This window comes from Siphateles boraxobius, unplaced genomic scaffold, assembly GCF_051911475.1.
Source record: "Siphateles boraxobius isolate OS27281-9 unplaced genomic scaffold, OSU_SipBor_1 72, whole genome shotgun sequence".
Taxonomy (NCBI): Eukaryota; Metazoa; Chordata; class Actinopteri; order Cypriniformes; family Leuciscidae; genus Siphateles; species Siphateles boraxobius.
The window spans coordinates 507,767-534,921 of NW_027509200.1; the positions used below are offsets into that span (position 1 = coordinate 507,767).

A 27,155-nucleotide genomic window follows, 5' to 3' on the forward strand; every position below is an offset into this window, starting at 1 on the left:
TATTGTTCCCCCCCCCTCTCCAGACTATTGTTCCCCCCCCTCTCCAGACTATTGTTCCCCCCCCTCTCCAGACTATTGTTCCCCCCCCCTCTCCAGACTATTGTCCCCCCCCCCTCTCCAGACTATTGTCCCCCCCCCCCCCTCTCCAGACTATTGTTCCCCCCCCTCTCCAGACTATTGTTCCCCCCCCTCTCCAGACTATTGTTCCCCCCCCCCCCTCTCCAGACTATTGTTCCCCCCCCCCTCTCCAGACTATTGTCCCCCCCCCCCTCTCCAGACTATTGTCCCCCCCCTCTCCAGACTATTGTTCCCCCCCCTCTCCAGACTATTGTTCCCCCCCCTCTCCAGACTATTGTTCCCCCCCCCTCTCCAGACTATTGTTCCCCCCCCCTCTCCAGACTATTGTCCCCCCCCCCCTCCAGACTATTGTCCCCCCCCCTCTCCAGACTATTGTTCCCCCCCCCCCTCTCCAGACTATTGTTCCCCCCCCCCCTCTCCAGACTATTGTTCCCCCCCCCCTCTCCAGACTATTGTTCCCCCCCCCTCTCCAGACTATTGTTCCCCCCCCCCTCTCCAGACTATTGTTCCCCCCCCCTCTCCAGACTATTGTTCCCCCCCCCCCTCTCCAGACTATTGTTCCCCCCCCCCCTCTCCAGACTATTGTTCCCCCCCCCCCTCTCCAGACTATTGTTCCCCCCCCCCTCTCCAGACTATTGTTCCCCCCCCCCCTCTCCAGACTATTGTTCCCCCCCCCCCCCTCTCCAGACTATTGTTCCCCCCCCCCCCTCTCCAGACTATTGTTCCCCCCCCCCCCTCTCCAGACTATTGTCCCCCCCCCCCTCTCCAGACTATTGTTCCCCAGCTTTAGCGGAGCTGGAAGAGCGGAGGACTGTAGGTGGCAAGTTGGCAATCCTTAGGTTGCTGGTTCAACTCCGCCTCGAAGGACTTCTTTTTCACACATAAACATTTCCTTGGCCCTGCTTCTCGACGAGAGGCGTCAGCGCTTGAGTTCGAAGTTCGCCATTTTACAATCACGACCGCCGTTGGTGGGCAAAAGCTCATTCCCTGACTGGGAATCGAACCCCGGCCGCGGCAGTGAGAGCGCCGAATCCTAACCACTAGACCACAAGGGAAGGTCTGCTGATGATTTGCCCTCAAGCCTCGCTGTGGCCTTTACCAGATTTTGCAGCAAGACCACTAATACTTGTATTTTCCTCTAGGAGAGGAGACGTCACTGACCCTGGCAAACTGACAAACTGACACAGACTCTGTAGGAATATCCCAACTTGCCATGAAAACAAAGCAACCGAGATCCCCAACATGTGAGGCCTCCATCTCGAAGGTTTTTATAGCAGTTTTTTGCAGACGTCTCTTACCCTGGATCCCGGTTCTTCCGCTGAGAAACTGTCACAGACTCTGTAGGAATATCCTAACAACACCACAAATTTGCCATAAAAACAAACAATTTGAGATCCCCAACATGTGAGACCTCCATCTCTAAGGTTTTTTTTTAGCATTTTTTTGCAGACGTCTCTGGCCCTGGATCCCAGTTCTAAGTTCTTCCGCTGAGAAACTGTCACAGGCTCTGTAGGAATATCCTAACAACACCACAACTTGCCATGAAAACAAAAACAATAAGATCCCCAACATGTGAGGCCTGCATCTCAAAGGTTTTTAAAGCAGTTTTTTGCAGACGTCTGTGGCACTGGATCCCAGTTCTTCCACTGAGAAACTGTCACAGGCTCTGTAGGAATATCCTAACAACACCACAACTTAACATGAAAAAAAAACGAGATTCCCAACATGTGAGGCCTCCATCTTGAAGGTTTTTGTAGCAGGCCCCTCATCTGACCCCTTCCTGATGTTGGCTCCAGGTCTGTTAATAGCTTGAGAAAAAGTAGATGTCATCACAGGCCTCTGCCCAGTCGAACACCAACAGGTCCCGTGTAAGCTCACGGACACCTGATCAGTGGGCCAGTGGCGCAATGGATAACCCGTCTGACTACGGATCAGAAGATTCTAGGTTCGACTGCTGGCTCGCTCAGCCTCTTTTACTATGCTGTCAGCCCTTAGCCGTTTTAATATCCCATAGTTTTTGTTATTATTATTATTGGATTGGTTGAGAAATATTAAAAATTGACAGTCCAACAATAGGCTGCTTTGTCAGTAGGATAACGGTTACCATACAATACTATGCGTCTTTTAAAATGCATTGCATGAGTACTTTGTCTTTGCATCACTTAATCGAAACAACCAGCATGTATGTCTGTAGCAGTCTTAGGTGGCTGGTTCAACTCCGGCTCGAAGGAGTTCTTTTTCGAACATAAACATTTCCTTGGCCCTGCTTCTCGACGAGGGCGTCAGCACTTGAGTTCGTAGTTCGCCATTTTACAATCACGACCGCCGGTGGTGGGCAAAAGCTTAGGTCGCTGGTTCAACTCTGGCTCGAAGGAGTTCTTTTTCACACATAAACATTTCCTTGGCCCTGCTTCTCGACAAAGGGCGTCAGCGGAATGTCTGCTGACAAACTGTCACAGACTCTGTAGGAATATCCTAACAACACCACAACTTAACATGAAAAAAACGAGATTCCCAACATGTGAGGCCTCCATCTTGAAGGTTTTTGTAGCAGGCCCCTCATCTGACCCCTTCCTGATGTTGGCTCCAGGCCTGTTAATAGCATGAGAAAAAGTAGATGTCATCACAGGCCTCTGGCCAGTCGAACACCAACAGGTGCCGTGTAAGCTCAAGGACACCTGATCAGTGGGCCAGTGGTGCAATGGATAATGCGTCTGACTACGGATCAGAAGATTCTAGGTTCGACTCCTGTCTGGCTCGCTCTGCCTCTTTTACTATGCTGTCAGCCCTTAGCCGTTTTATTATCCCATAGTTTTTGTTATTATTATTATTGGATTGGTTGAGAAATATTAAAAATTGGCAGTCCAACAATAGGCTGCTTTGTCAGTAGGATAACGGTTACCATACAATACTATGCGTCTTTTAAAATACATTGCATGAGTACTGTCACAAGGACCTTGCTTTACGACCAGTTTGTAGTGTCTATTATACCATCGCAAGAATGGGAGGAAACTGAACCCCCTCGTGAGGCAAATGAGAGCTCCCTCTGTTGAGCCTGATGAAATTCAATTCAGTAAACAATCCCTTCGGATCATTCCCATGTTCTTAAAGGGGACGGTCACAGACTAAAAGTAAAATGGTCTGCTCCAGGCAAAAGGAAGATCCCATATGGTCTAGCGGTCAGGATTCCTGGTTTTCACCCAGGCGTTCCGGGTTCGACTCCCGGTATGGGAAGGTCGGGTTGTCTTTGCATCACTTAATCGAAACAACCAGCATGTATGTCTGTAGCAGTTTTAGCCAGTGGCGGAGATTCAGCAACCTGATATGTTGAGGTTCTGTCCCCAATCAGTGTGCCTTCGATAGCTCAGCTGGAAGAGCGGAGGACTGTAGGTGGCAAGTTGGCAATCCTTAGGTCGCTGGTTCAACTCCGGCTCGAAACATAAACACATAAACATTTCCTTGGCCCTGCTTCTCGACGAGGGCGTCAGCGCTTGAGCTCGTAGTTCGTCATTTTACAATCACGGCCGCCGGTGGGGGGCAAAAACTCATTCCCTGACCGGGAATTAAACCCGGGCCGCGGCGGTGAGAGCACCGGATCCTAACCACTAGACCACCAGGGAAGATCTGCTGACGACTTGCCCTCAAGCCTGGCTGTGGCCTTTACCAGATTTTGCAGCAAGACCACTAATACTTGTATTTTCCTCCAGGAGAGGAGACGTCACTGACCCTGGCAAACTGACAAACTGTCACAGACTCTGTAGGAATATCCTAACAACACCACAACTTGCCATGAAAACAAAGCAACCGAGATCCCCAACATGTGAGGCCTCCATCTCGAAGGTTTTTATAGCAGTTTTTTGCAGAGGTCTCTTACCCTGGATCCCGGTTCTTCCGCTGAGAAACTGTCACAGACTCTGTAGGAATATCCTAACAACACCACAAACTTGCCATAAAAACAAAAAATGTGAGATCCCCAACATGTGAGGCCTCCATCTCTAAGGTTTTTTTTAGCAGTTTTTTGCAGAACTCTCTGTTATTATTATTATTGGATTGGTTGAGAAATATTAAAAATTGACAGTCCAACGATAGGCTGCTTTGTCAGTAGGATAACGGTTACCATACAATACTATGCGTCTTTTAAAATGCATTGCATGCGTACTGTCACAAGGACCTTGCTTTACGACCAGTTTGTAGTGTCTATTATACCATCGCAAGAATGGGAGGAAACTGAACCCCCTCGTGAGGCAAATGAGAGCTCCCTCTGTTGAGCCTGATGAAATTGAATTCAGTAAACAATCCCTTCGGATCATTCCCATGTTCTTAAAGGGGACGGTCACACACTAAAAGTAAAACGGTCTGCTCCAGGCAGAAGGAAGATCCCATATGGTCTAGCGGTCAGGATTCCTGGTTTTCACCCAGGTGGCCCGGGTTCAACTCCCGGTATGGGAAGATCGGGTTGTCTTTGCATCACTTAATCGAAACATCCAGCATGTATGTCTGTAGCAGTTTTAGCCAGTGGAGGAGATTCAGCAACCTGATATGTTGAGGTTCTGTCCCCAATCAGTGTGCCTTCGATAGCTCAGCTGGAAGAGCGGAGGACTGTAGGTGGCAAGTTGGCAATCCTTAGGTCGCTGGGTCAACTCCGGCTCGAAGGAGTTCTTTTTCACACATAAACATTTCCTTGGCCCTGCTTCTCGACGATGGCATCAGCGCTTCAGTTCGTAGTTCGCCATTTTACAATCACGACCGCCGGTGGTGGGCAAAAGCTTAGGTCGCTGGTTCAACTCCGGCTCGAAGGAGTTCTTTTTCACACATAAACATTTCCTTGGCCCTGCTTCTCGACGAGGGCGTCAGCGCTTGAGTTCGTAGTTCGCCATTTTACAATCACGACCGCCGGTGGTGGGTAAAAGTTCATTCCCTGACCGGGAATCGAACCCGGGCCACGGCGGTGAGAGCGCCGAATCCTAACCACTAGACCACCAGGGAAGGTTTGCTGATGACTTGCCCTCAAGCCTGTCTGTGGCCTGTACCAGATTTTGCAGCAAGACCACTAATACTTATATTTTCCTCCAGGAGAGGAGACGTCACTGACCCTGACAAACTGACAAACTGTCACAGACTCTGTAGGAATATCCTAACAACACCACAACTTGCCATGAAAACAAAGCAACCGAGATCCCCAACATGGGAGGCCTCCATCTCGAAGGATTTTAACGCAGTTTTTTACAGACGTCTCTTACCCTGGATCCCGGTTCTTCCCCTGAGAAACTGTCACAGACTCTGTAGGAATATCCTAACAACACCACAAACTTGCCATAAAAACAAAAAATGTGAGATCCCCAACATGTGAGACCTCCATCTCTAAGGTTTTTTTTAGCAGTTTTTTTGCAGACGTCTCTGGCCCTGGATCCTAGTTCCCATTTCTTCCGCTGAGAAACTGTCACAGGCTCTGGAGGAATATCCTACCAACACCACAACTTGCCATGAAACAAAAACAATAAGATCCCCAACATGCGAGGCCTGCATCTCAAAGGTTTTTAAAGCAGTTTTTTGCAGACGTCTGTGGGCCTGGATCCCAGTTCTTCCACTGAGAAACTGTCACAGGCTCTGTAGTAATATCCTAACAACACCACAACTTAACATTTATTTTATTTTATTTCCTTTTTTTTTCCAGGAAGGTCCCATTGAGATTAAAAGAAATCTCTTCCTCCAGGGAGTCCTGGCCAAGATGGCCACACTACAAATCACACACAAACACACAACACATATAAAACATTCCAGAAAGTCAGAGCACAACATTCATCATAAATCAAGTAAAACAACAGCATGATTCAATCATTGTATACTGCAGTAAACTTTTAAATACATTCAAAGGAGGAATTGTTTCAGGAGGGACAGTAGCTTGAAATTCATTCCACAGCAATGGAGCATAGTAGGAGAAAGATGATTTACCATGCTCTGAATGTACCCTAGGTACTACTAATTTAATCCCATTAGATGATCTAGTGCTATAGTTCTTTCTACATAAACATAGAAGACTAGCAATGTAATTTGGAAGTCTACCCATCAATGTCTTTACAATAAATTCTAACATATGGGATTTCCTTCTTTGATATAAAGAGGACCAACCCAAATAGTTGTGCAGCAAACAATGATGAGTACGTGAACAAGAATTTGTTATAAAACGCAGTGCAGCATGATAAACGCCATCCAGCCTTTTCAATAAATATGTATACGCATGCATGTAAACAACATCACCATAGTCTAAAATAGGTAAAATAGTACTCTGTATTATTCTCTTTGTAGCTATAAAGGAAAAACATTTTTTTTCCCGAAAAAGAAAACCCAGTCTTGGTTTAAGCCTTTCCACCAAGTAATTAATGTGAACATCAAAGGCTAACTTCTCATCGAGCCATATTCCTAAATATTTATAAGTTGGTACTCTTTCTATATGTAAACCCTCAATAGTCAGAATAGGCATAACAGTAGACATAGAACGGCTACGTGTAAAAAGAATATACTTCGTTTTATTTACATTTAAAACTAATTTTAGTTTCAACAAAGTAAGCTGAAAAGTATAAAGAATCCTTAAGAATTTCAATAGCCTGAGACACAGAGGATGCAGTGCAGTAAATAATTGTATCGTCAGCATAAAAATGTAGCTTTGCCGATTGTATTCCCTGCCCCAATTCATTAATAAAAATAGAAAAAAGAAGTGGTGCCAATAAAGAACCTTGCGGGACACCCTTCCTGACTATTACCATGGATGAGGTGTAATTATCTACAGCAACACATTGAGTTCTATCCGATAAATAATTTTTAAACCTTTTTAAGCCTCCCTAACGCTAAAACATGATCCACTAAGTCAAACGCTTTTGTCAAATCAAAAAATAAGGCCGCACAATGTTGTCTATTATCGAGAGCAGTAATTAAATCATTAGTGACTAATGTAGTAGCTGTTATCGTACTCTGGCCCGCTCTTAATCCTGACTGAAATACGTTCAAAATATTATGACTAAGTAGATATTCTTTCATTTGATCATTTATAATAGATTCAAAAACTTTTGCTAAAACCGGTAATTTAGAAATCGGACGATAATTATTCAAATCGGAAGGATCGCCTCCTTTTAATAAAGGCATTACCATAGCCGATTTCCAAGATGGCGGAATTACATTGGTGGATAGACTCAAATTAAAAATCGATGCAATAGGTTCGGCAATAATATCTGCTGACAATTTTTAAAAAATTGGTTCAATTTGGTCAGACCCACCTGATTTCTTACAGTCTAAATTTCGGAGTAGTTTATGAACTTGGGACGGCAATAAAAGGGCAAAAGAAAATAAATCTGATTCACTATTAGTCAACTCATCAGTTCTCTGTTCATCAAGGACCAACGAATTGTCTGTTATCAAACCAGCTGAAAAAAAATGACTATTAAACGTATTAACAATATCAGCCTTGTCTGTAATCAATCTTTGATTCAATTTTAAAACTTTTGGAAGATTAGTGGATGTATTTGATCCTATAAAAGATTTCGTTAATTTCAAAAATTTAGAAGGACAATTCATGTTATCATTAATCAGGTTTAAATAATACTAACTCTTCGAACTTTCTATTAATTTTGCACACTTATTTCGTAATAATCTATATTGAGACCAGTCCTCCTCACCATTTGTTTTCTTTGCTTTAGACCAAGCCACGTTTCTTTGCTTAATAAGATTAGAGACGGATTCATTGAACCAAGGATTATTTCTACCTGTCACCAGAAATCTACGTAAAGGAGCATGTTTATCACAAATTTCTAGAAAGATAGATTTGAAATAATCCCAAGCATCAACCACATCAGGTATAATTGAAACCAACTGTAAATCACTATTATAAACATCATGCAAAAAAGCCTGTACATTAAGATTTTAAATTGACGTTTAAGGTTTGAATTGAGAATTGAGATCCCCAACATGTGAGGCCTCCATCTTGAAGGTTTTTGTAGCAGGCCCCTCATCTGACCCCTTCCTGATGTTGGCTCCAGGTCTGTTAATAGCAGGAGAAAAAGTAGATGTCATCACAGGCCTCTGGCCAGTCGAACACCAACAGATTCCGTGTAAGCTCAAGGACACCTGATCAGTGGGCCAGTGGCGCAATGGATAACGCGTCTGACTACGGATCAGAAGATTCTAGGTTCGACTCCTGGCTGGCTCGCTCTGCCTCTTTTGCTATGCTTTCAGCCCTTAGCCATTTTATTATCCCATAGTTTTTGTTATTATTGGATTGGTTGAGAAATATTAAAAATTGACAGTCCAACAATAGGCTGCTTTGTCAGTAGGATAACGGTTACTATACAATACTATGCGTCTTTTAAAATGCATTGCATGAGTACTGTCACAAGGACCTTGCTTTACGACCAGTTTGTAGTGTCTATTATACCATCGCAAGAATGGGAGGAAACTGAACCCCCTCGTGAGGCAAATGAGAGCTCCCTCTGTTGAGCCTGATGAAATTGAATTCAGTAAACAATCCCTTCGGATCATTCCCATGTTCTTAAAGGGGACGGTCACACACTAAAAGTAAAACGGTCTGCTCCAGGCAGAAGGAAGATCCCATATGGTCTAGCGGTCAGGATTCCTGGTTTTCACCCAGGTGGCCCGGGTTCAACTCCCGGTATGGGAAGATCGGGTTGTCTTTGCATCACTTAATCGAAACATCCAGCATGTATGTCTGTAGCAGTTTTAGCCAGTGGAGGAGATTCAGCAACCTGATATGTTGAGGTTCTGTCCCCAATCAGTGTGCCTTCGATAGCTCAGCTGGAAGAGCGGAGGACTGTAGGTGGCAAGTTGGCAATCCTTAGGTCGCTGGGTCAACTCTGGCTCGAAGGAGTTCTTTTTCACACATAAACATTTCCTTGGCCCTGCTTCTCGACGATGGCATCAGCGCTTCAGTTCGTAGTTCGCCATTTTACAATCACGACCGCCGGTGGTGGGCAAAAGCTTAGGTCGCTGGTTCAACTCCGGCTCGAAGGAGTTCTTTTTCACACATAAACATTTCCTTGGCCCTGCTTCTCGACGAGGGCGTCAGCGCTTGAGTTCGTAGTTCGCCATTTTACAATCACGACCGCCGGTGGTGGGTAAAAGTTCATTCCCTGACCGGGAATCGAACCCGGGCCGCGGCGGTGAGAGCACCGAATCCTAACCACTAGACCACCAGGGAAGGTTTGCTGATGACTTGCCCTCAAGCCTGTCTGTGGCCTGTACCAGATTTTGCAGCAAGACCACTAATACTTGTATTTTCCTCCAGGAGAGGAGACGTCACTGACCCTGACAAACTGACAAACTGTCACAGACTCTGTAGGAATATCCTAACAACACCACAACTTGCCATGAAAACAAAGCAACCGAGATCCCCAACATGGGAGGCCTCCATCTCGAAGGATTTTAACGCAGTTTTTTACAGACGTCTCTTACCCTGGATCCCGGTTCTTCCCCTGAGAAACTGTCACAGACTCTGTAGGAATATCCTAACAACACCACAAACTTGCCATAAAAACAAAAAATGTGAGATCCCCAACATGTGAGACCTCCATCTCTAAGGTTTTTTTTAGCAGTTTTTTTGCAGACGTCTCTGGCCCTGGATCCTAGTTCCCATTTCTTCCGCTGAGAAACTGTCACAGGCTCTGGAGGAATATCCTACCAACACCACAACTTGCCATGAAACAAAAACAATAAGATCCCCAACATGCGAGGCCTGCATCTCAAAGGTTTTTAAAGCAGTTTTTTGCAGACGTCTGTGGGCCTGGATCCCAGTTCTTCCACTGAGAAACTGTCACAGGCTCTGTAGTAATATCCTAACAACACCACAACTTAACATTTATTTTATTTTATTTCCTTTTTTTTTCCAGGAAGGTCCCATTGAGATTAAAAGAAATCTCTTCCTCCAGGGAGTCCTGGCCAAGATGGCCACACTACAAATCACACACAAACACACAACACATATAAAACATTCCAGAAAGTCAGAGCACAACATTCATCATAAATCAAGTAAAACAACAGCATGATTCAATCATTGTATACTGCAGTAAACTTTTAAATACATTCAAAGGAGGAATTGTTTCAGGAGGGACAGTAGCTTGAAATTCATTCCACAGCCATGGAGCATAGTAGGAGAAAGATGATTTACCATGCTCTGAATGTACCCTAGGTACTACTAATTTAATCCCATTAGATGATCTAGTGCTATAGTTCTTTCTACATAAACATAGAAGACTAGTAATGTAATTTGGAAGTCTACCCATCAATGTCTTTACAATAAATTTTAACATATGGGATTTCCTTCTTTGATATAAAGAGGACCAACCCAAATAGTTGTGCAGCAAACAATGATGAGTACGTGAACAAGAATTTGTTATAAAACGCAGTGCAGCATGATAAACGCCATCCAGCCTTTTCAATAAATATGTATACGCATGCATGTAAACAACATCACCATAGTCTTAAATAGGTAAAATAGTACTCTGTATTATTCTCTTTGTAGCTATAAAGGAAAAACATTTTTTTTCCCGAAAAAGAAAACCCAGTCTTGGTTTAAGCCTTTCCACCAAGTAATTAATGTGAACATCAAAGGCTAACTTCTCATCGAGCCATATTCCTAAATATTTATAAGTTGGTACTCTTTCTATATGTAAACCCTCAATAGTCAGAATAGGCATAACAGTAGACATAGAACGGCTACGTGTAAAAAGAATATACTTCGTTTTATTTACATTTAAAACTAATTTTAGTTTCAACAAAGTAAGCTGAAAAGTATAAAGAATCCTTAAGAATTTCAATAGCCTGAGACACAGAGGATGCAGTGCAGTAAATAATTGTATCGTCAGCATAAAAATTTAGCTTTGCCGATTGTATTCCCTGCCCCAATTCATTAATAAAAATAGAAAAAAGAAGTGGTGCCAATAAAGAACCTTGCGGGACACCCTTCCTGACTATTACCATGGATGAGGTGTAATTATCTACAGCAACACATTGAGTTCTATCCGATAAATTATTTTTAAACCAACTCACAGCCGAATTATCGAGGCCAACACGTTTAAGCCTCCGTAACAGTAAAACATGATCCACTAAGTCAAACGCTTTTGTCAAATCCAAAAATAAGGCCGCACAATGTTGTCTATTATCGAGAGCAGTAATTAAATCATTAGTGACTAATGTAGTAGCTGTTATCGTACTATGGCCCGCTCTTAATCCTGACTGAAATGCGTTCAAAATATTATGACTAAGTAGATATTCTTTCATTTGATCATTTATAATAGATTCAAAAACTTTTGCTAAAACCGGTAATTTAGAAATCGGACGATAATTATTCAAATCGGAAGGATCGCCTCCTTTTAATAAAGGCATAACCATAGCCGATTTCCAAGATGGCGGAATTACATTGGTGGATAGACTCAAATTAAAAATCGATGCAATAGGTTCGGCAATAATATCTGCTGACAATTTTTAAAAAATTGGTTCAATTTGGTCAGACCCACCTGATTTCTTACAGTCTAAATTTCGGAGTAGTTTATGAACTTGGGACGGCAATAAAAGGGCAAAAGAAAATAAATCTGATTCACTATTAGTCAACTCATCAGTTCTCTGTTCATCAAGGACCAACGAATTGTCTGTTATCAAACCAGCTGAAAAAAAATGACTATTAAACGTATTAACAATATCAGCCTTGTCTGTAATCAATCTTTGATTCAATTTTAAAACTTTTGGAAGATTAGTGGATGTATTTGATCCTATAAAAGATTTCGTTAATTTCAAAAATTTAGAAGGACAATTCATGTTATCATTAATCAGGTTTAAATAATACTAACTCTTCGAACTTTCTATTAATTTTGCACACTTATTTCGTAATAATCTATATTGAGACCAGTCCTCCTCACCATTTGTTTTCTTTGCTTTAGACCAAGCCACGTTTCTTTGCTTAATAAGATTAGAGACGGATTCATTGAACCAAGGATTATTTCTACCTGTCACCAGAAATCTACGTAAAGGAGCATGTTTATCACAAATTTCTAGAAAGATAGATTTGAAATAATCCCAAGCATCAACCACATCAGGTATAATTGAAACCAACTGTAAATCACTATTATAAACATCATGCAAAAAAGCCTGTACATTAAGATTTTAAATTGACGTTTAAGGTTTGAATTGAGAATTGAGATCCCCAACATGTGAGGCCTCCATCTTGAAGGTTTTTGTAGCAGGCCCCTCATCTGACCCCTTCCTGATGTTGGCTCCAGGTCTGTTAATAGCAGGAGAAAAAGTAGATGTCATCACAGGCCTCTGGCCAGTCGAACACCAACAGATGCCGTGTAAGCTCAAGGACACCTGATCAGTGGGCCAGTGGCGCAATGGATAACGCGTCTGACTACGGATCAGAAGATTCTAGGTTCGACTCCTGGCTGGCTCGCTCTGCCTCTTTTGCTATGCTTTCAGCCCTTAGCCATTTTATTATCCCATAGTTTTTGTTATTATTGGATTGGTTGAGAAATATTAAAAATTGACAGTCCAACAATAGGCTGCTTTGTCAGTAGGATAACGGTTACTATACAATACTATGTGTCTTTTAAAATGCATTGCATGAGTACTGTCACAAGGACCTTGCTTTACGACCAGTTTGTAGTGTCTATTATACCATCGCAAGAATGGGAGGAAACTGAACCCCCTCGTGAGGCAAATGAGAGCTCCCTCTGTTGAGCCTGATGAAATTGAATTCAGTAAACAATCCCTTCGGATCATTCCCATGTTCTTAAAGGGGACGGTCACACACTAAAAGTAAAACGGTCTGCTCCAGGCAGAAGGAAGATCCCATATGGTCTAGCGGTCAGGATTCCTGGTTTTCACCCAGGTGGCCCGGGTTCAACTCCCGGTATGGGAAGATCGGGTTGTCTTTGCATCACTTAATCGAAACATCCAGCATGTATGTCTGTAGCAGTTTTAGCCAGTGGAGGAGATTCAGCAACCTGATATGTTGAGGTTCTGTCCCCAATCAGTGTGCCTTCGATAGCTCAGCTGGAAGAGCGGAGGACTGTAGGTGGCAAGTTGGCAATCCTTAGGTCGCTGGGTCAACTCTGGCTCGAAGGAGTTCTTTTTCACACATAAACATTTCCTTGGCCCTGCTTCTCGACGATGGCATCAGCGCTTCAGTTCGTAGTTCGCCATTTTACAATCACGACCGCCGGTGGTGGGCAAAAGCTTAGGTCGCTGGTTCAACTCCGGCTCGAAGGAGTTCTTTTTCACACATAAACATTTCCTTGGCCCTGCTTCTCGACGAGGGCGTCAGCGCTTGAGTTCGTAGTTCGCCATTTTACAATCACGACCGCCGGTGGTGGGTAAAAGTTCATTCCCTGACCGGGAATCGAACCCGGGCCGCGGCGGTGAGAGCACCGAATCCTAACCACTAGACCACCAGGGAAGGTTTGCTGATGACTTGCCCTCAAGCCTGTCTGTGGCCTGTACCAGATTTTGCAGCAAGACCACTAATACTTGTATTTTCCTCCAGGAGAGGAGACGTCACTGACCCTGACAAACTGACAAACTGTCACAGACTCTGTAGGAATATCCTAACAACACCACAACTTGCCATGAAAACAAAGCAACCGAGATCCCCAACATGGGAGGCCTCCATCTCGAAGGATTTTAACGCAGTTTTTTACAGACGTCTCTTACCCTGGATCCCGGTTCTTCCCCTGAGAAACTGTCACAGACTCTGTAGGAATATCCTAACAACACCACAAACTTGCCATAAAAACAAAAAATGTGAGATCCCCAACATGTGAGACCTCCATCTCTAAGGTTTTTTTTAGCAGTTTTTTTGCAGACGTCTCTGGCCCTGGATCCTAGTTCCCATTTCTTCCGCTGAGAAACTGTCACAGGCTCTGGAGGAATATCCTACCAACACCACAACTTGCCATGAAACAAAAACAATAAGATCCCCAACATGCGAGGCCTGCATCTCAAAGGTTTTTAAAGCAGTTTTTTGCAGACGTCTGTGGGCCTGGATCCCAGTTCTTCCACTGAGAAACTGTCACAGGCTCTGTAGTAATATCCTAACAACACCACAACTTAACATTTATTTTATTTTATTTCCTTTTTTTTTCCAGGAAGGTCCCATTGAGATTAAAAGAAATCTCTTCCTCCAGGGAGTCCTGGCCAAGATGGCCACACTACAAATCACACACAAACACACAACACATATAAAACATTCCAGAAAGTCAGAGCACAACATTCATCATAAATCAAGTAAAACAACAGCATGATTCAATCATTGTATACTGCAGTAAACTTTTAAATACATTCAAAGGAGGAATTGTTTCAGGAGGGACAGTAGCTTGAAATTCATTCCACAGCCATGGAGCATAGTAGGAGAAAGATGATTTACCATGCTCTGAATGTACCCTAGGTACTACTAATTTAATCCCATTAGATGATCTAGTGCTATAGTTCTTTCTACATAAACATAGAAGACTAGTAATGTAATTTGGAAGTCTACCCATCAATGTCTTTACAATAAATTTTAACATATGGGATTTCCTTCTTTGATATAAAGAGGACCAACCCAAATAGTTGTGCAGCAAACAATGATGAGTACGTGAACAAGAATTTGTTATAAAACGCAGTGCAGCATGATAAACGCCATCCAGCCTTTTCAATAAATATGTATACGCATGCATGTAAACAACATCACCATAGTCTTAAATAGGTAAAATAGTACTCTGTATTATTCTCTTTGTAGCTATAAAGGAAAAACATTTTTTTTCCCGAAAAAGAAAACCCAGTCTTGGTTTAAGCCTTTCCACCAAGTAATTAATGTGAACATCAAAGGCTAACTTCTCATCGAGCCATATTCCTAAATATTTATAAGTTGGTACTCTTTCTATATGTAAACCCTCAATAGTCAGAATAGGCATAACAGTAGACATAGAACGGCTACGTGTAAAAAGAATATACTTCGTTTTATTTACATTTAAAACTAATTTTAGTTTCAACAAAGTAAGCTGAAAAGTATAAAGAATCCTTAAGAATTTCAATAGCCTGAGACACAGAGGATGCAGTGCAGTAAATAATTGTATCGTCAGCATAAAAATGTAGCTTTGCCGATTGTATTCCCTGCCCCAATTCATTAATAAAAATAGAAAAAAGAAGTGGTGCCAATAAAGAACCTTGCGGGACACCCTTCCTGACTATTACCATGGATGAGGTGTAATTATCTACAGCAACACATTGAGTTCTATCCGATAAATAATTTTTAAACCTTTTTAAGCCTCCCTAACGCTAAAACATGATCCACTAAGTCAAACGCTTTTGTCAAATCAAAAAATAAGGCCGCACAATGTTGTCTATTATCGAGAGCAGTAATTAAATCATTAGTGACTAATGTAGTAGCTGTTATCGTACTATGGCCCGCTCTTAATCCTGACTGAAATGCGTTCAAAATATTATGACTAAGTAGATATTCTTTCATTTGATCATTTATAATAGATTCAAAAACTTTTGCTAAAACCGGTAATTTAGAAATCGGACGATAATTATTCAAATCGGAAGGATCGCCTCCTTTTAATAAAGGCATAACCATAGCCGATTTCCAAGATGGCGGAATTACATTGGTGGATAGACTCAAATTAAAAATCGATGCAATAGGTTCGGCAATAATATCTGCTGACAATTTTTAAAAAATTGGTTCAATTTGGTCAGACCCACCTGATTTCTTACAGTCTAAATTTCGGAGTAGTTTATGAACTTGGGACGGCAATAAAAGGGCAAAAGAAAATAAATCTGATTCACTATTAGTCAACTCATCAGTTTCTCTGTTCATCAAGGACCAACGAATTGTCTGTTATCAAACCAGCTGAAATAAAATGACTATTAAACGTATTAACAATATCAGCCTTGTCTGTAATCAATCTTTGATTCAATTTTAAAACTTTTGGAAGATTAGTGGATGTATTTGATCCTATAAAAGATTTCGTTAATTTCAAAAATTTAGAAGGACAATTCATGTTATCATTAATCAGGTTTAAATAATACTAACTCTTCGAACTTTCTATTAATTTTGCACACTTATTTCGTAATAATCTATATTGAGACCAGTCCTCCTCACCATTTGTTTTCTTTGCTTTAGACCAAGCCACGTTTCTTTGCTTAATAAGATTAGAGACGGATTCATTGAACCAAGGATTATTTCTACCTGTCACCAGAAATCTACGTAAAGGAGCATGTTTATCACAAATTTCTAGAAAGATAGATTTGAAATAATCCCAAGCATCAACCACATCAGGTATAATTGAAACCAACTGTAAATCACTATTATAAACATCATGCAAAAAAGCCTGTACATTAAGATTTTAAATTGACGTTTAAGGTTTGAATTGAGAATTGAGATCCCCAACATGTGAGGCCTCCATCTTGAAGGTTTTTGTAGCAGGCCCCTCATCTGACCCCTTCCTGATGTTGGCTCCAGGTCTGTTAATAGCAGGAGAAAAAGTAGATGTCATCACAGGCCTCTGGCCAGTCGAACACCAACAGCTGCCGTGTAAGCTCAAGGACACCTGATCAGTGGGCCAGTGGCGCAATGGATAACGCGTCTGACTACGGATCAGAAGATTCTAGGTTCGACTCCTGGCTGGCTCGCTCTGCCTCTTTTGCTATGCTTTCAGCCCTTAGCCATTTTATTATCCCATAGTTTTTGTTATTATTGGATTGGTTGAGAAATATTAAAAAATTGACAGTCCAACAATAGGCTGCTTTGTCAGTAGGATAACGGTTACCATACAATACTATGCGTCTTTTAAAAGGCATTGCATGAGTACTGTCACAAGGACCTTGCTTTACGACCAGTTTGTAGTGTCTATTATACCATCGCAAGAATGGGAGGAAACTGAACCCCCTCGTGAGGCAAATGAGAGCTCCCTCTGTTGAGCCTGATGAAATTGAATTCAGTAAACAATCCCTTCGGATCATTCCCATGTTCTTAAAGGGGACGGTCACACACTAAAAGTAAAAGGGTCTGCTCCAGGCAGAAGGAAGATCCCATATGGTCTAGCGGTCAGGATTCCTGGTTTTCACCCAGGCGGCTCGGGTTCAATTCCCGGTATGGGAAGATCGGGTTGTCTTTTACCCCTTTTCCACCAAAGCGTTTTGAGAGCCGGTTCGGAGCCGGTGCCTGCGCGCGAACCAGTTCTTTGTGTTTCGACAGCCAAAGAACCGGTTCTCGGCCAGGAAAACTGGTTCCAAAGCGGCACCAACTCTTTGCTGGACTAGAACCAGAGAACCGTTCTTTTACCACGTCAGGCTTACGTCGGGGGCTGGGGGCGGGTTTATATGTGTCCTAAACATCTTTTCTGACCGCAAAGCCAGGAGAAACATTTGCAGAAACATGATGTAGTCCGCCATTGTAATTGTTATGCTTGAAGTTGGCGCAAGCGTTTCTAGCTTTTTTTAAAAAAATTTTATTGAAAACATTATGTAAGCAAAGAAGAAAACAGTCACAAAATAGAACAAATAAACGGAGAGAAAAAAAAGACAAGACAGGTGTACATAACTAATCAGAAAAGATTACATATCAAAGGAAAAGATTAAAAGACTTACATATTTCAATTGTTTTTAAAGCCTTCTTGGTTCACGAGTTAGAGATAATCCCAAAGTAATGTTGTACTTGCAAGCGTTTCTAGCTGAGACGTAAAGCGACGTACACAGTGACGTAACGACGTCGTTCGCTGGGCGCTCTAGAAGTGGAAAAACAAACAGGTTCTGAGGAGGTTCGCAAGTTGAACCAACTCCGAACCAACTTTGAACCAGCACCAGTTCCGAACCCGTTCTTTTTTGGTGGAAAAGGGGTATTTGCATCACTTAATCGAAACAACCAGCATGTGTGTCTGTAGCAGTTTTAGCCAGTGGCGGAGATTCAGCAACCTGATATGTTGAGGTTCTGTCCCCAATCAGTGTGCCTTCGATAGCTCAGCTGGAAGAGCGGAGGACTGTAGGTGGCAATTTGGCAATCCTTAGGTCGCTGGTTCAACTCCGGCTCGAAGGAGTTCTTTTTCACACATAAACATTTCCTTGGCCCTGCTTCTCGACGAGGGCGTCAGCGCTTGAGTTCGTAGTTCACCATTTTACAATCACGGCCGCCGGTGGTGGGCAAAAACTCATTCCCTGACCGGTAATCGAACCCGGGCCGCAGCGGTGACAGCGCCGAATCCTAACCACTAGGCCACCAGGGAAGATCTGCTGACGACTTGCCCTCAAGCCTGCCTGTGGCCTTTACCAGATTTTGCAGCAAGACCACTAATACTTGTATTTTCCTCCAGGAGAGGAGACGTCACTGACCCTGGCAAACTGACAAACTTTCACAGACTCTGTAGGAATATTCCTTAGGTCGCTGGTTCAACTCCAGCTCGAAGGATTTCTTTTTCACACACAAACATTTCCTTGGCCCTGCTTCTCGACGAGGGCATCAGCGCTTCAGTTCGTAGTTCGCCATTTTACAATCACGACCGCCGGTGGTGGGCAAAAGCTTAGGTCGCTGGTTCAACTCCGGCTCGAAGGAGTTCTTTTTCACACATAAACATTTCCTTGGCCCTGCTTCTCGACGAGGGCGTCAGCGCTTGAGTTCGTAGTTCGCCATTTTACAATCACGACCGCCGGTGGTGGGCAAAAGCTTAGGTCGCTGGTTCAACTCCGGCTCGAAGGAGTTCTTTTTCACACATAAACATTTCCTTGGCCCCGCTTCTCGACGAGGGCGTCAGCGCTTGAGTTCGTAGTTCGCCATATTACAATCACGACCGCCGGTGGTGGGCAAAAGCTCATTCCCTGACCGGGAATCGAACCCGGGCCGCGGCGGTGAGAACGCCGAATCCTAACCACTAGACCACCAAGGAAGGTCTGCTGACCACTTGCCCTCAAGCCTGGCTGTGGCCTCTACCAGATTTTGCAGCAAGAGCACTAATACTTGTATTTTCCTCCAGGAGAGGAGACGTCACTGACCCTGGCAAACTGACAAACTGTCACAGACTCTGTAGGAATATCCTAACAACACCATAAACTTGCCATAAAAACAAAAAAATTGAGATCCCCAACATGTGAGACCACCATCTCTAAGGTTTTTTTAGCAGTTTTTTGCAGACGTCTCTGGCCCTGGATCCCACTTCCCAGTTCTTCCGCTGAGAAACTGTCACAGGCTCTGGAGGAATATCCTAACAACACCACAGCTTGCCATGAAAACAAAAACAATAAGATCCCCAACATGTGAGGCCTGCATCTCAAAGGGTTTTTAAAGCAGTTTTTTGCAGACGTCTGTGGGCCTGGATCCCAGTTCTTCCACTGAGAAACTGTCACAGGCTCTGTAGTAATATCCTAACAACACCACAACTTAAAATTTATTTTATTTTATTTCCTTTATTTTTCCAGGAAGGTCCCATTGAGATTAATAGGAAATCTCTTCCTCCAGGGAGTCCTGGCCAAGATGGCCACACTACAAATCACACACAAACACACAACACATATAAAACATTCCAGAAAGTCAGAGCACAACATTCATCATAAATCAAGTAAAACAACAGCATGATTCAATCATTGTATACTGCAGTAAACTTTTAAATACATTCAAAGGAGGAATTGTTTCAGGAGGGACAGTAGCTTGAAATTCATTCCACAGCCATGGAGCATAGTAGGAGAAAGATGATTTACCATGCTCTGAATGTACCCTAGGTACTACTAATTTAATCCCATTAGATGATCTAGTGCTATAGTTCTTTCTACATAAACATAGAAGACTAGTAATGTAATTTGGAAGTCTACCCATCAATGTCTTTACAATAAATTTTAACATATGGGATTTCCTTCTTTGATATAAAGAGGACCAACCCAAATAGTTGTGCAGCAAACAATGATGAGTACGTGAACAAGAATTTGTTATAAAACGCAGTGCAGCATGATAAACGCCATCCAGCCTTTTCAATAAATATGTAGACGCATGCATGTAAACAACATCACCATAGTCTAAAATAGGTAAAATAGTACTCTGTATTATTCTCTTTCTAGCTATAAAGGAAAAACATTTTTTTCCCGAAAAAGAAAACCCAGTCTTCGTTTAAGCTTTTTCACCAAGTAATTAATGTGAACATCAAAGGCTAACTTCTCATCGAGCCATATTCCTAAATATTTATAAGTTGGTACTCTTTCTATATGTAAACCCTCAATAGTCAGAATAGTAACACAGTAGACATAGAACGGTTACGTGTAAAAAGAATATACTTCGTTTTATTTACATTTAAAACTAATTTTTGTTTCAACAAGGTAAGCTGAAAAGTATAAAAATAATCCTTAAGAATTTCAATAGCCTGAGACACAGAGGATGCAGTGCAGTAAATAATTGTATCGTCAGCATAAAAATTTAGCTTTGCCGATTGTATTCCCTGCCCCAATTCATTAATAAAAATAGAAAAAAGAAGTGGTGCCAATAAAGAACCTTGCGGGACACCCTTCCTGACTATTACCATGGATGAGGTGTAATTATCTACAGCAACACATTGAGTTCTATCCGATAAATTATTTTTAAACCAACTCACAGCCGAATTATCGAGGCCAACACGTTTAAGCCTCCGTAACAGTAAAACATGATCCACTAAGTCAAACGCTTTTGTCAAATCCAAAAATAAGGCCGCACAATGTTGTCTATTATCGAGAGCAGTAATTAAATCATTAGTGACTAATGTAGTAGCTGTTATCGTACTATGGCCCGCTCTTAATCCTGACTGAAATGCGTTCAAAATATTATGACTAAGTAGATATTCTTTCATTTGATCATTTATAATAGATTCAAAAACTTTTGCTAAAACCGGTAATTTAGAAATCGGACGATAATTATTCAAATCGGAAGGATCGCCTCCTTTTAATAAAGGCATAACCATAGACGATTTCCAAGATGGCGGAATTACATTGGTGGATAGACTCAAATTAAAAATCGATGCAATAGGTTCGGCAATAATATCTGCTGACAATTTTTAAAAAATTGGTTCAATTTGGTCAGACCCACCTGATTTCTTACAGTCTAAATTTCGGAGTAGTTTATGAACTTGGGACGGCAATAAAAGGGCAAAAGAAAATAAATCTGATTCACTATTAGTCAACTCATCAGTTTCTCTGTTCATCAAGGACCAACGAATTGTCTGTTATCAAACCAGCTGAAATAAAATGACTATTAAACGTATTAACAATATCAGCCTTGTCTGTAATCAATCTTTGATTCAATTTTAAAACTTTTGGAAGATTAGTGGATGTATTTGATCCTATAAAAGATTTCGTTAATTTCAAAAATTTAGAAGGACAATTCATGTTATCATTAATCAGGTTTAAATAATACTAACTCTTCGAACTTTCTATTAATTTTGCACACTTATTTCGTAATAATCTATATTGAGACCAGTCCTCCTCACCATTTGTTTTCTTTGCTTTAGACCAAGCCACGTTTTGAAATAATCCCAAGCATCAACCACATCAGGTATAATTGAAACCAACTGTAAATCACTATTATAAACATCATGCAAAAAAGCCTGTACATTAAGATTTTTAAATTGACGTTTAAGATTTGAATTGAGAATTGAGATCCCCAACATGTGAGGCCTCCATCTTGAAGGTTTTTGTATCAGGCCCCTCATCTGACCCCTTCCTGATGTTGGCTCCAGGTCTGTTAATAGCAGGAGAAAAAGTAGATGTCATCACAGGCCTCTGGCCAGTCGAACACCAACAGCTGCCGTGTAAGCTCAAGGACCCCTGATCAGTGGGCCAGTGGCGCAATGGATAACGCGACTGACTACGGATCAGAAGATTCTAGGTTCGACTCCTGGCTGGCTCGCTATGCTTTCAGCCCTTAGCCATTTTATTATCCCATAGTTTTTGTTATTATTGGATTGGTTGAGAAATATTAAAAATTGACAGTCCAACAATAGGCTGCTTTGTCAGTAGGATAACGGTTACCATACAATACTATGCGTCTTTTAAAAGGCATTGCATGAGTACTGTCACAAGGACCTTGCTTTACGACCAGTTTGTAGTGTCTATTATACCATCGCAAGAATGGGAGGAAACTGAACCCCTCGTGAGGCAAATGAGAGCTCCCTCTGTTGAGCCTGATGAAATTGAATTCAGTAAACAATCCCTTCGGATCCTTCCCATGTTCTTAAAGGGGACGGTCACACACTAAAAGTAAAAGGGTCTGCTCCAGGCAGAAGGAAGACCCCATATGGTCTAGCGGTCAGGATTCCTGGTTTTCACCCAGGCGGCTCGGGTTCAACTCCCGGTATGGGAAGATGGGGTTGTCTTTGCATCACTTAATCGAAACAACCAGCATGTGTGTCTGTAGCAGTTTTAGCCAGTGGCGGAGATTCAGCAACCTGATATGTTGAGGTTCTGCCCCAATCAGTGTGCCTTCGATAGCTCAGCTGGAAGAGCGGAGGACTGTAGGTGGCAATTTGGCAATCCTTAGGTCGCTGGTTCAACTCCGGCTCGAAGGAGTTCTTTTTCACACATAAACATTTCCTTGGCCCTGCTTCTCGACGAGGGCGTCAGCGCTTGAGTTCGTAGTTCGCCATTTTACAATCACGGCCGCCGGTGGTGGGCAAAAACTCATTCCCTGACCGGTAATCGAACCCGGGCCGCAGCTGTGACAGCGCCGAATCCTACAGCTAGGCCACCAGGGAAGATCTGCTGACGACTTGCCCTCAAGCCTGCCTGTGGCCTTTACCAGATTTTGCAGCAAGACCACTAATACTTGTATTTTCCTCCAGGAGAGGAGACGTCACTGACCCTGGCAAACTGACAAACTTTCACAGACTCTGTAGGAATATCCTAACAACACCACAACTTGCCATGAAAACAAATCAACCGAGATCCCCAACATGTGAGGCCTCCATCTCGAAGGTTTTTATAGCAGTTTTTTGCAGACGTCTCTTACCCTGGATCCCGGTTCTTCCGCTGAGAAACTGTCACAGACTCTGTAGGAATATCCTAACAACACCACAAACTTGCCATAAAAACAAAAAATGTGAGATCCCCAACATGTGAGGCCTCCATCTCTAAGGTTTTTTTTAGCAGTTTTTTGCAGAACTCTCTGTTATTATTATTATTGGATTGGTTGAGAAATATTAAAAATTGACAGTCCAACAATAGGCTGCTTTGTCAGTAGGATAACGGTTACCATACAATACTATGCGTCTTTTAAAATGCATTGCTTGAGTACTGTCACAAGGACCTTGCTTTACGACCAGTTTGTAGTGTCTATTATGCCATCGCAAGCATGGGAGGAAACTGAACCCCCTCGTGAGGCAAATGAGAGCTCCCTCTGTTGAGCCTGATGAAATTGAATTCAGTAAACAATCCCTTCGGATCATTCCCATGTTCTTAAAGGGGACGGTCACATACTAAAAGTAAAAGGGTCTGCTCCAGGCAGAAGGAAGATCCCATATGGTCTAGCGGTCAGGATTCCTGGTTTTCACCCAGGCGGCCCGGGTTTGACTCCCGGTGTGGGAAGATCGGGTTGTCTTTGCATCACTTAATAGAAACAACCAGCATGTATGTCTGTAGCAGTTTTAGCCAGTGGCGGAGATTCAGCAACCTGATATGTTGAGGTTCTGTCCCCAATCAGTGTGCCTTCGATAGCTCAGCTGGAAGAGCGGAGGACTGTAGGTGGCAAGTTGCCATTCCTTAGGTCGCTGGTTCAACTCCGGCTCGAAGGATTTCTTTTTCACACACAAACATTTCCTTGGCCCTGCTTCTCGACGAGGTCATCAGCGCTTCAGTTCGTAGTTCGCCATTTTACAATCACGACCGCCGGTGGTGGGCAAAAGCTTAGGTCGCTGGTTCAACTCCGGCTCGAAGGAGTTCTTTTTCACACATAAACATTTCCTTGGCCCTGCTTCTCGACGAGGGCGTCAGCGCTTGAGTTCGTAGTTCGCCATTTTACAATCACGACCGCCGGTGGTGGGCAAAAGCTTAGGTCGCTGGTTCAACTCCGGCTCGAAGGAGTTCTTTTTCACACATAAACATTTCCTTGGCACCGCTTCTCGACGAGGGCGTCAGCGCTTGAGTTCGTAGTTCGCCATTTTACAATCACGACCGCCGGTGGTGGGCAAAAGCTTAGGTCGCTGGTTCAACTCCGGCTCGAAGGAGTTCTTTTTCACACATAAACATTTCCTTGGCCCCGCTTCTCGACGAGGGCGTCAGCGCTTGAGTTCGTAGTTCGCCATTTTACAATCACGGCCGCCGGTGGTGGGCAAAAACTCATTCCCTGACCGGTAATGGAACCCGGGCCGCAGCGGTGACAGCGCCGAATCCTAACCACTAGGCCACCAGGGAAGATCTGCTGACGACTTGCCCTCAAGCCTGCCTGTGGCCTTTACCAGATTTTGCAGCAAGACCACTAATACTTGTATTTTCCTCCAGGAGAGGAGACGTCACTGACCCTGGCAAACTGACAAACTGTCACAGACTCTGTAGGAATATCCTAACAACACCATAAACTTGCCATAAAAACAAAAAAATTGAGATCCCCAACATGTGAGACCACCATCTCTAAGGTTTTTTTAGCAGTTTTTTGCAGACGTCTCTGGCCCTGGATCCCACTTCCCAGTTCTTCCGCTGAGAAACTGTCACAGGCTCTGGAGGAATATCCTAACAACACCACAGCTTGCCATGAAAACAAAAACAATAAGATCCCCAACATGTGAGGCCTGCATCTCAAAGGGTTTTTAAAGCAGTTTTTTGCAGACGTCTGTGGGCCTGGATCCCAGTTCTTCCACTGAGAAACTGTCACAGGCTCTGTAGTAATATCCTAACAACACCACAACTTAAAATTTATTTTATTTTATTTCCTTTATTTTTCCAGGAAGGTCCCATTGAGATTAATAGGAAATCTCTTCCTCCAGGGAGTCCTGGCCAAGATGGCCACACTACAAATCACACACAAACACACAACACATATAAAACATTCCAGAAAGTCAGAGCACAACATTCATCATAAATCAAGTAAAACAACAGCATGATTCAATCATTGTATACTGCAGTAAACTTTTAAATACATTCAAAGGAGGAATTGTTTCAGGAGGGACAGTAGCTTGAAATTCATTCCACAGCCATGAAGCATAGTAGGAGAAAGATGATTTACCATGCTCTGAATGTACCCTAGGTACTACTAATTTAATCCCATTAGATGATCTAGTGCTATAGTTCTTTCTACATAAACATAGAAGACTAGTAATGTAATTTGGAAGTCTACCCATCAATGTCTTTACAATAAATTTTAACATATGGGATTTCCTTCTTTGATATAAAGAGGACCAACCCAAATAGTTGTGCAGCAAACAATGATGAGTACGTGAAGAAGAATTTGTTATAAAACGCAGTGCAGCATGATAAACGCCATCCAGCCTTTTCAATAAATATGTAGACGCATGCATGTAAACAACATCACCATAGTCTAAAATAGGTAAAATAGTACTCTGTATTATTCTCTTTCTAGCTATAAAGGAAAAACATTTTTTTCCCGAAAAAGAAAACCCAGTCTTCGTTTAAGCTTTTTCACCAAGTAATTAATGTGAACATCAAAGGCTAACTTCTCATCGAGCCATATTCCTAAATATTTATAAGTTGGTACTCTTTCTATATGTAAACCCTCAATAGTCAGAATAGTAACACAGTAGACATAGAACGGCTACGTGTAAAAAGAATATACTTCGTTTTATTTACATTTAAAACTAATTTTTGTTTCAACAAGGTAAGCTGAAAAGTATAAAAAGAATCCTTAAGAATTTCAATAGCCTGAGACACAGAGGATGCAGTGCAGTAAATAATTGTATCGTCAGCATAAAAATTTAGCTTTGCCGATTGTATTCCCTGCCCCAATTCATTAATAAAAATAGAAAAAAGAAGTGGTGCCAATAAAGAACCTTGCGGGACACCCTTCCTGACTATTACCATGGATGAGGTGTAATTATCTACAGCAACACATTGAGTTCTATCCGATAAATTATTTTTAAACCAACTCACAGCCGAATTATCGAGGCCAACACGTTTAAGCCTCCGTAACAGTAAAACATGATCCACTAAGTCAAACGCTTTTGTCAAATCCAAAAATAAGGCCGCACAATGTTGTCTATTATCGAGAGCAGTAATTAAATCATTAGTGACTAATGTAGTAGCTGTTATCGTACTATGGCCCGCTCTTAATCCTGACTGAAATGCGTTCAAAATATTATGACTAAGTAGATATTCTTTCATTTGATCATTTATAATAGATTCAAAAACTTTTGCTAAAACCGGTAATTTAGAAATCGGACGATAATTATTCAAATCGGAAGGATCGCCTCCTTTTAATAAAGGCATAACCATAGCCGATTTCCAAGATGGCGGAATTACATTGGTGGATAGACTCAAATTAAAAATCGATGCAATAGGTTCGGCAATAATATCTGCTGACAATTTTTAAAAAATTGGTTCAATTTGGTCAGACCCACCTGATTTCTTACAGTCTAAATTTCGGAGTAGTTTATGAACTTGGGACGGCAATAAAAGGGCAAAAGAAAATAAATCTGATTCACTATTAGTCAACTCATCAGTTCTCTGTTCATCAAGAACCAACGAATTGTCTGTTATCAAACCAGCTGAAATAAAATGACTATTAAACGTATTAACAATATCAGCCTTGTCTGTAATCAATCTTTGATTCAATTTTAAAACTTTTGGAAGATTAGTGGATGTATTTGATCCTATAAAAGATTTCGTTAATTTCAAAAATTTAGAAGGACAATTCATGTTATCATTAATCAGGTTTAAATAATACTAACTCTTCGAACTTTCTATTAATTTTGCACACTTATTTCGTAATAATCTATATTGAGACCAGTCCTCCTCACCATTTGTTTTCTTTGCTTTAGACCAAGCCACGTTTCTTTGCTTAATAAGATTAGAGACGGATTCATTGAACCAAGGATTATTTCTACCTGTCACCAGAAATCTACGTAAAGGAGCATGTTTATCACAAATTTCTA

The 27,155-nt window shown here is 42.1% G+C and overlaps 20 non-coding genes across 20 annotated transcripts; 15 read left to right on the forward strand and 5 right to left on the reverse strand.

Annotated features, from left to right (window-relative positions):
* The first annotated feature begins 3,240 nt into the window (after nucleotides 1-3,240).
* On the forward strand, nucleotides 3,241-3,312 carry trnae-uuc (transfer RNA glutamic acid (anticodon UUC)). The gene has a single exon. It is a non-coding gene; the product is annotated as a tRNA-Glu (tRNA).
* Nucleotides 3,313-3,430: 118 nt separating this feature from the next.
* trnay-gua (transfer RNA tyrosine (anticodon GUA)) lies at nucleotides 3,431-3,518 on the forward strand. The gene is given in 2 exon segments: nucleotides 3,431-3,468; nucleotides 3,483-3,518. It is a non-coding gene; the product is annotated as a tRNA-Tyr (tRNA).
* A 108-nt stretch (nucleotides 3,519-3,626) lies between these two features.
* On the reverse strand, nucleotides 3,627-3,698 carry trnae-cuc (transfer RNA glutamic acid (anticodon CUC)). The gene has a single exon. It is a non-coding gene; the product is annotated as a tRNA-Glu (tRNA).
* A 757-nt stretch (nucleotides 3,699-4,455) lies between these two features.
* On the forward strand, nucleotides 4,456-4,527 carry trnae-uuc (transfer RNA glutamic acid (anticodon UUC)). Its single transcript has one exon. It is a non-coding gene; the product is annotated as a tRNA-Glu (tRNA).
* Nucleotides 4,528-4,646: 119 nt separating this feature from the next.
* On the forward strand, nucleotides 4,647-4,733 carry trnay-gua (transfer RNA tyrosine (anticodon GUA)). The gene is given in 2 exon segments: nucleotides 4,647-4,683; nucleotides 4,698-4,733. It is a non-coding gene; the product is annotated as a tRNA-Tyr (tRNA).
* A 259-nt stretch (nucleotides 4,734-4,992) lies between these two features.
* trnae-cuc (transfer RNA glutamic acid (anticodon CUC)) lies at nucleotides 4,993-5,064 on the reverse strand. The gene has a single exon. It is a non-coding gene; the product is annotated as a tRNA-Glu (tRNA).
* A 3,141-nt stretch (nucleotides 5,065-8,205) lies between these two features.
* trnar-acg (transfer RNA arginine (anticodon ACG)) lies at nucleotides 8,206-8,278 on the forward strand. Its single transcript has one exon. It is a non-coding gene; the product is annotated as a tRNA-Arg (tRNA).
* Nucleotides 8,279-8,674: 396 nt separating this feature from the next.
* Nucleotides 8,675-8,746, forward strand: trnae-uuc (transfer RNA glutamic acid (anticodon UUC)). The gene has a single exon. It is a non-coding gene; the product is annotated as a tRNA-Glu (tRNA).
* Nucleotides 8,747-9,211: 465 nt separating this feature from the next.
* trnae-cuc (transfer RNA glutamic acid (anticodon CUC)) lies at nucleotides 9,212-9,283 on the reverse strand. The gene has a single exon. It is a non-coding gene; the product is annotated as a tRNA-Glu (tRNA).
* Nucleotides 9,284-12,453: 3,170 nt separating this feature from the next.
* Nucleotides 12,454-12,526, forward strand: trnar-acg (transfer RNA arginine (anticodon ACG)). Its single transcript has one exon. It is a non-coding gene; the product is annotated as a tRNA-Arg (tRNA).
* Nucleotides 12,527-12,922: 396 nt separating this feature from the next.
* On the forward strand, nucleotides 12,923-12,994 carry trnae-uuc (transfer RNA glutamic acid (anticodon UUC)). Its single transcript has one exon. It is a non-coding gene; the product is annotated as a tRNA-Glu (tRNA).
* A 465-nt stretch (nucleotides 12,995-13,459) lies between these two features.
* trnae-cuc (transfer RNA glutamic acid (anticodon CUC)) lies at nucleotides 13,460-13,531 on the reverse strand. The gene has a single exon. It is a non-coding gene; the product is annotated as a tRNA-Glu (tRNA).
* Nucleotides 13,532-16,673: 3,142 nt separating this feature from the next.
* On the forward strand, nucleotides 16,674-16,746 carry trnar-acg (transfer RNA arginine (anticodon ACG)). Its single transcript has one exon. It is a non-coding gene; the product is annotated as a tRNA-Arg (tRNA).
* A 397-nt stretch (nucleotides 16,747-17,143) lies between these two features.
* trnae-uuc (transfer RNA glutamic acid (anticodon UUC)) lies at nucleotides 17,144-17,215 on the forward strand. The gene has a single exon. It is a non-coding gene; the product is annotated as a tRNA-Glu (tRNA).
* An 846-nt stretch (nucleotides 17,216-18,061) lies between these two features.
* Nucleotides 18,062-18,148, forward strand: trnay-gua (transfer RNA tyrosine (anticodon GUA)). The gene is given in 2 exon segments: nucleotides 18,062-18,098; nucleotides 18,113-18,148. It is a non-coding gene; the product is annotated as a tRNA-Tyr (tRNA).
* Nucleotides 18,149-18,920: 772 nt separating this feature from the next.
* trnae-cuc (transfer RNA glutamic acid (anticodon CUC)) lies at nucleotides 18,921-18,992 on the reverse strand. Its single transcript has one exon. It is a non-coding gene; the product is annotated as a tRNA-Glu (tRNA).
* A 3,356-nt stretch (nucleotides 18,993-22,348) lies between these two features.
* trnae-uuc (transfer RNA glutamic acid (anticodon UUC)) lies at nucleotides 22,349-22,420 on the forward strand. The gene has a single exon. It is a non-coding gene; the product is annotated as a tRNA-Glu (tRNA).
* Nucleotides 22,421-22,538: 118 nt separating this feature from the next.
* Nucleotides 22,539-22,625, forward strand: trnay-gua (transfer RNA tyrosine (anticodon GUA)). The gene is given in 2 exon segments: nucleotides 22,539-22,575; nucleotides 22,590-22,625. It is a non-coding gene; the product is annotated as a tRNA-Tyr (tRNA).
* Nucleotides 22,626-23,568: 943 nt separating this feature from the next.
* trnae-uuc (transfer RNA glutamic acid (anticodon UUC)) lies at nucleotides 23,569-23,640 on the forward strand. Its single transcript has one exon. It is a non-coding gene; the product is annotated as a tRNA-Glu (tRNA).
* Nucleotides 23,641-23,759: 119 nt separating this feature from the next.
* trnay-gua (transfer RNA tyrosine (anticodon GUA)) lies at nucleotides 23,760-23,846 on the forward strand. Its single transcript is given in 2 exon segments — nucleotides 23,760-23,796; nucleotides 23,811-23,846. It is a non-coding gene; the product is annotated as a tRNA-Tyr (tRNA).
* The last annotated feature ends 3,309 nt before the right edge of the window (nucleotides 23,847-27,155 follow it).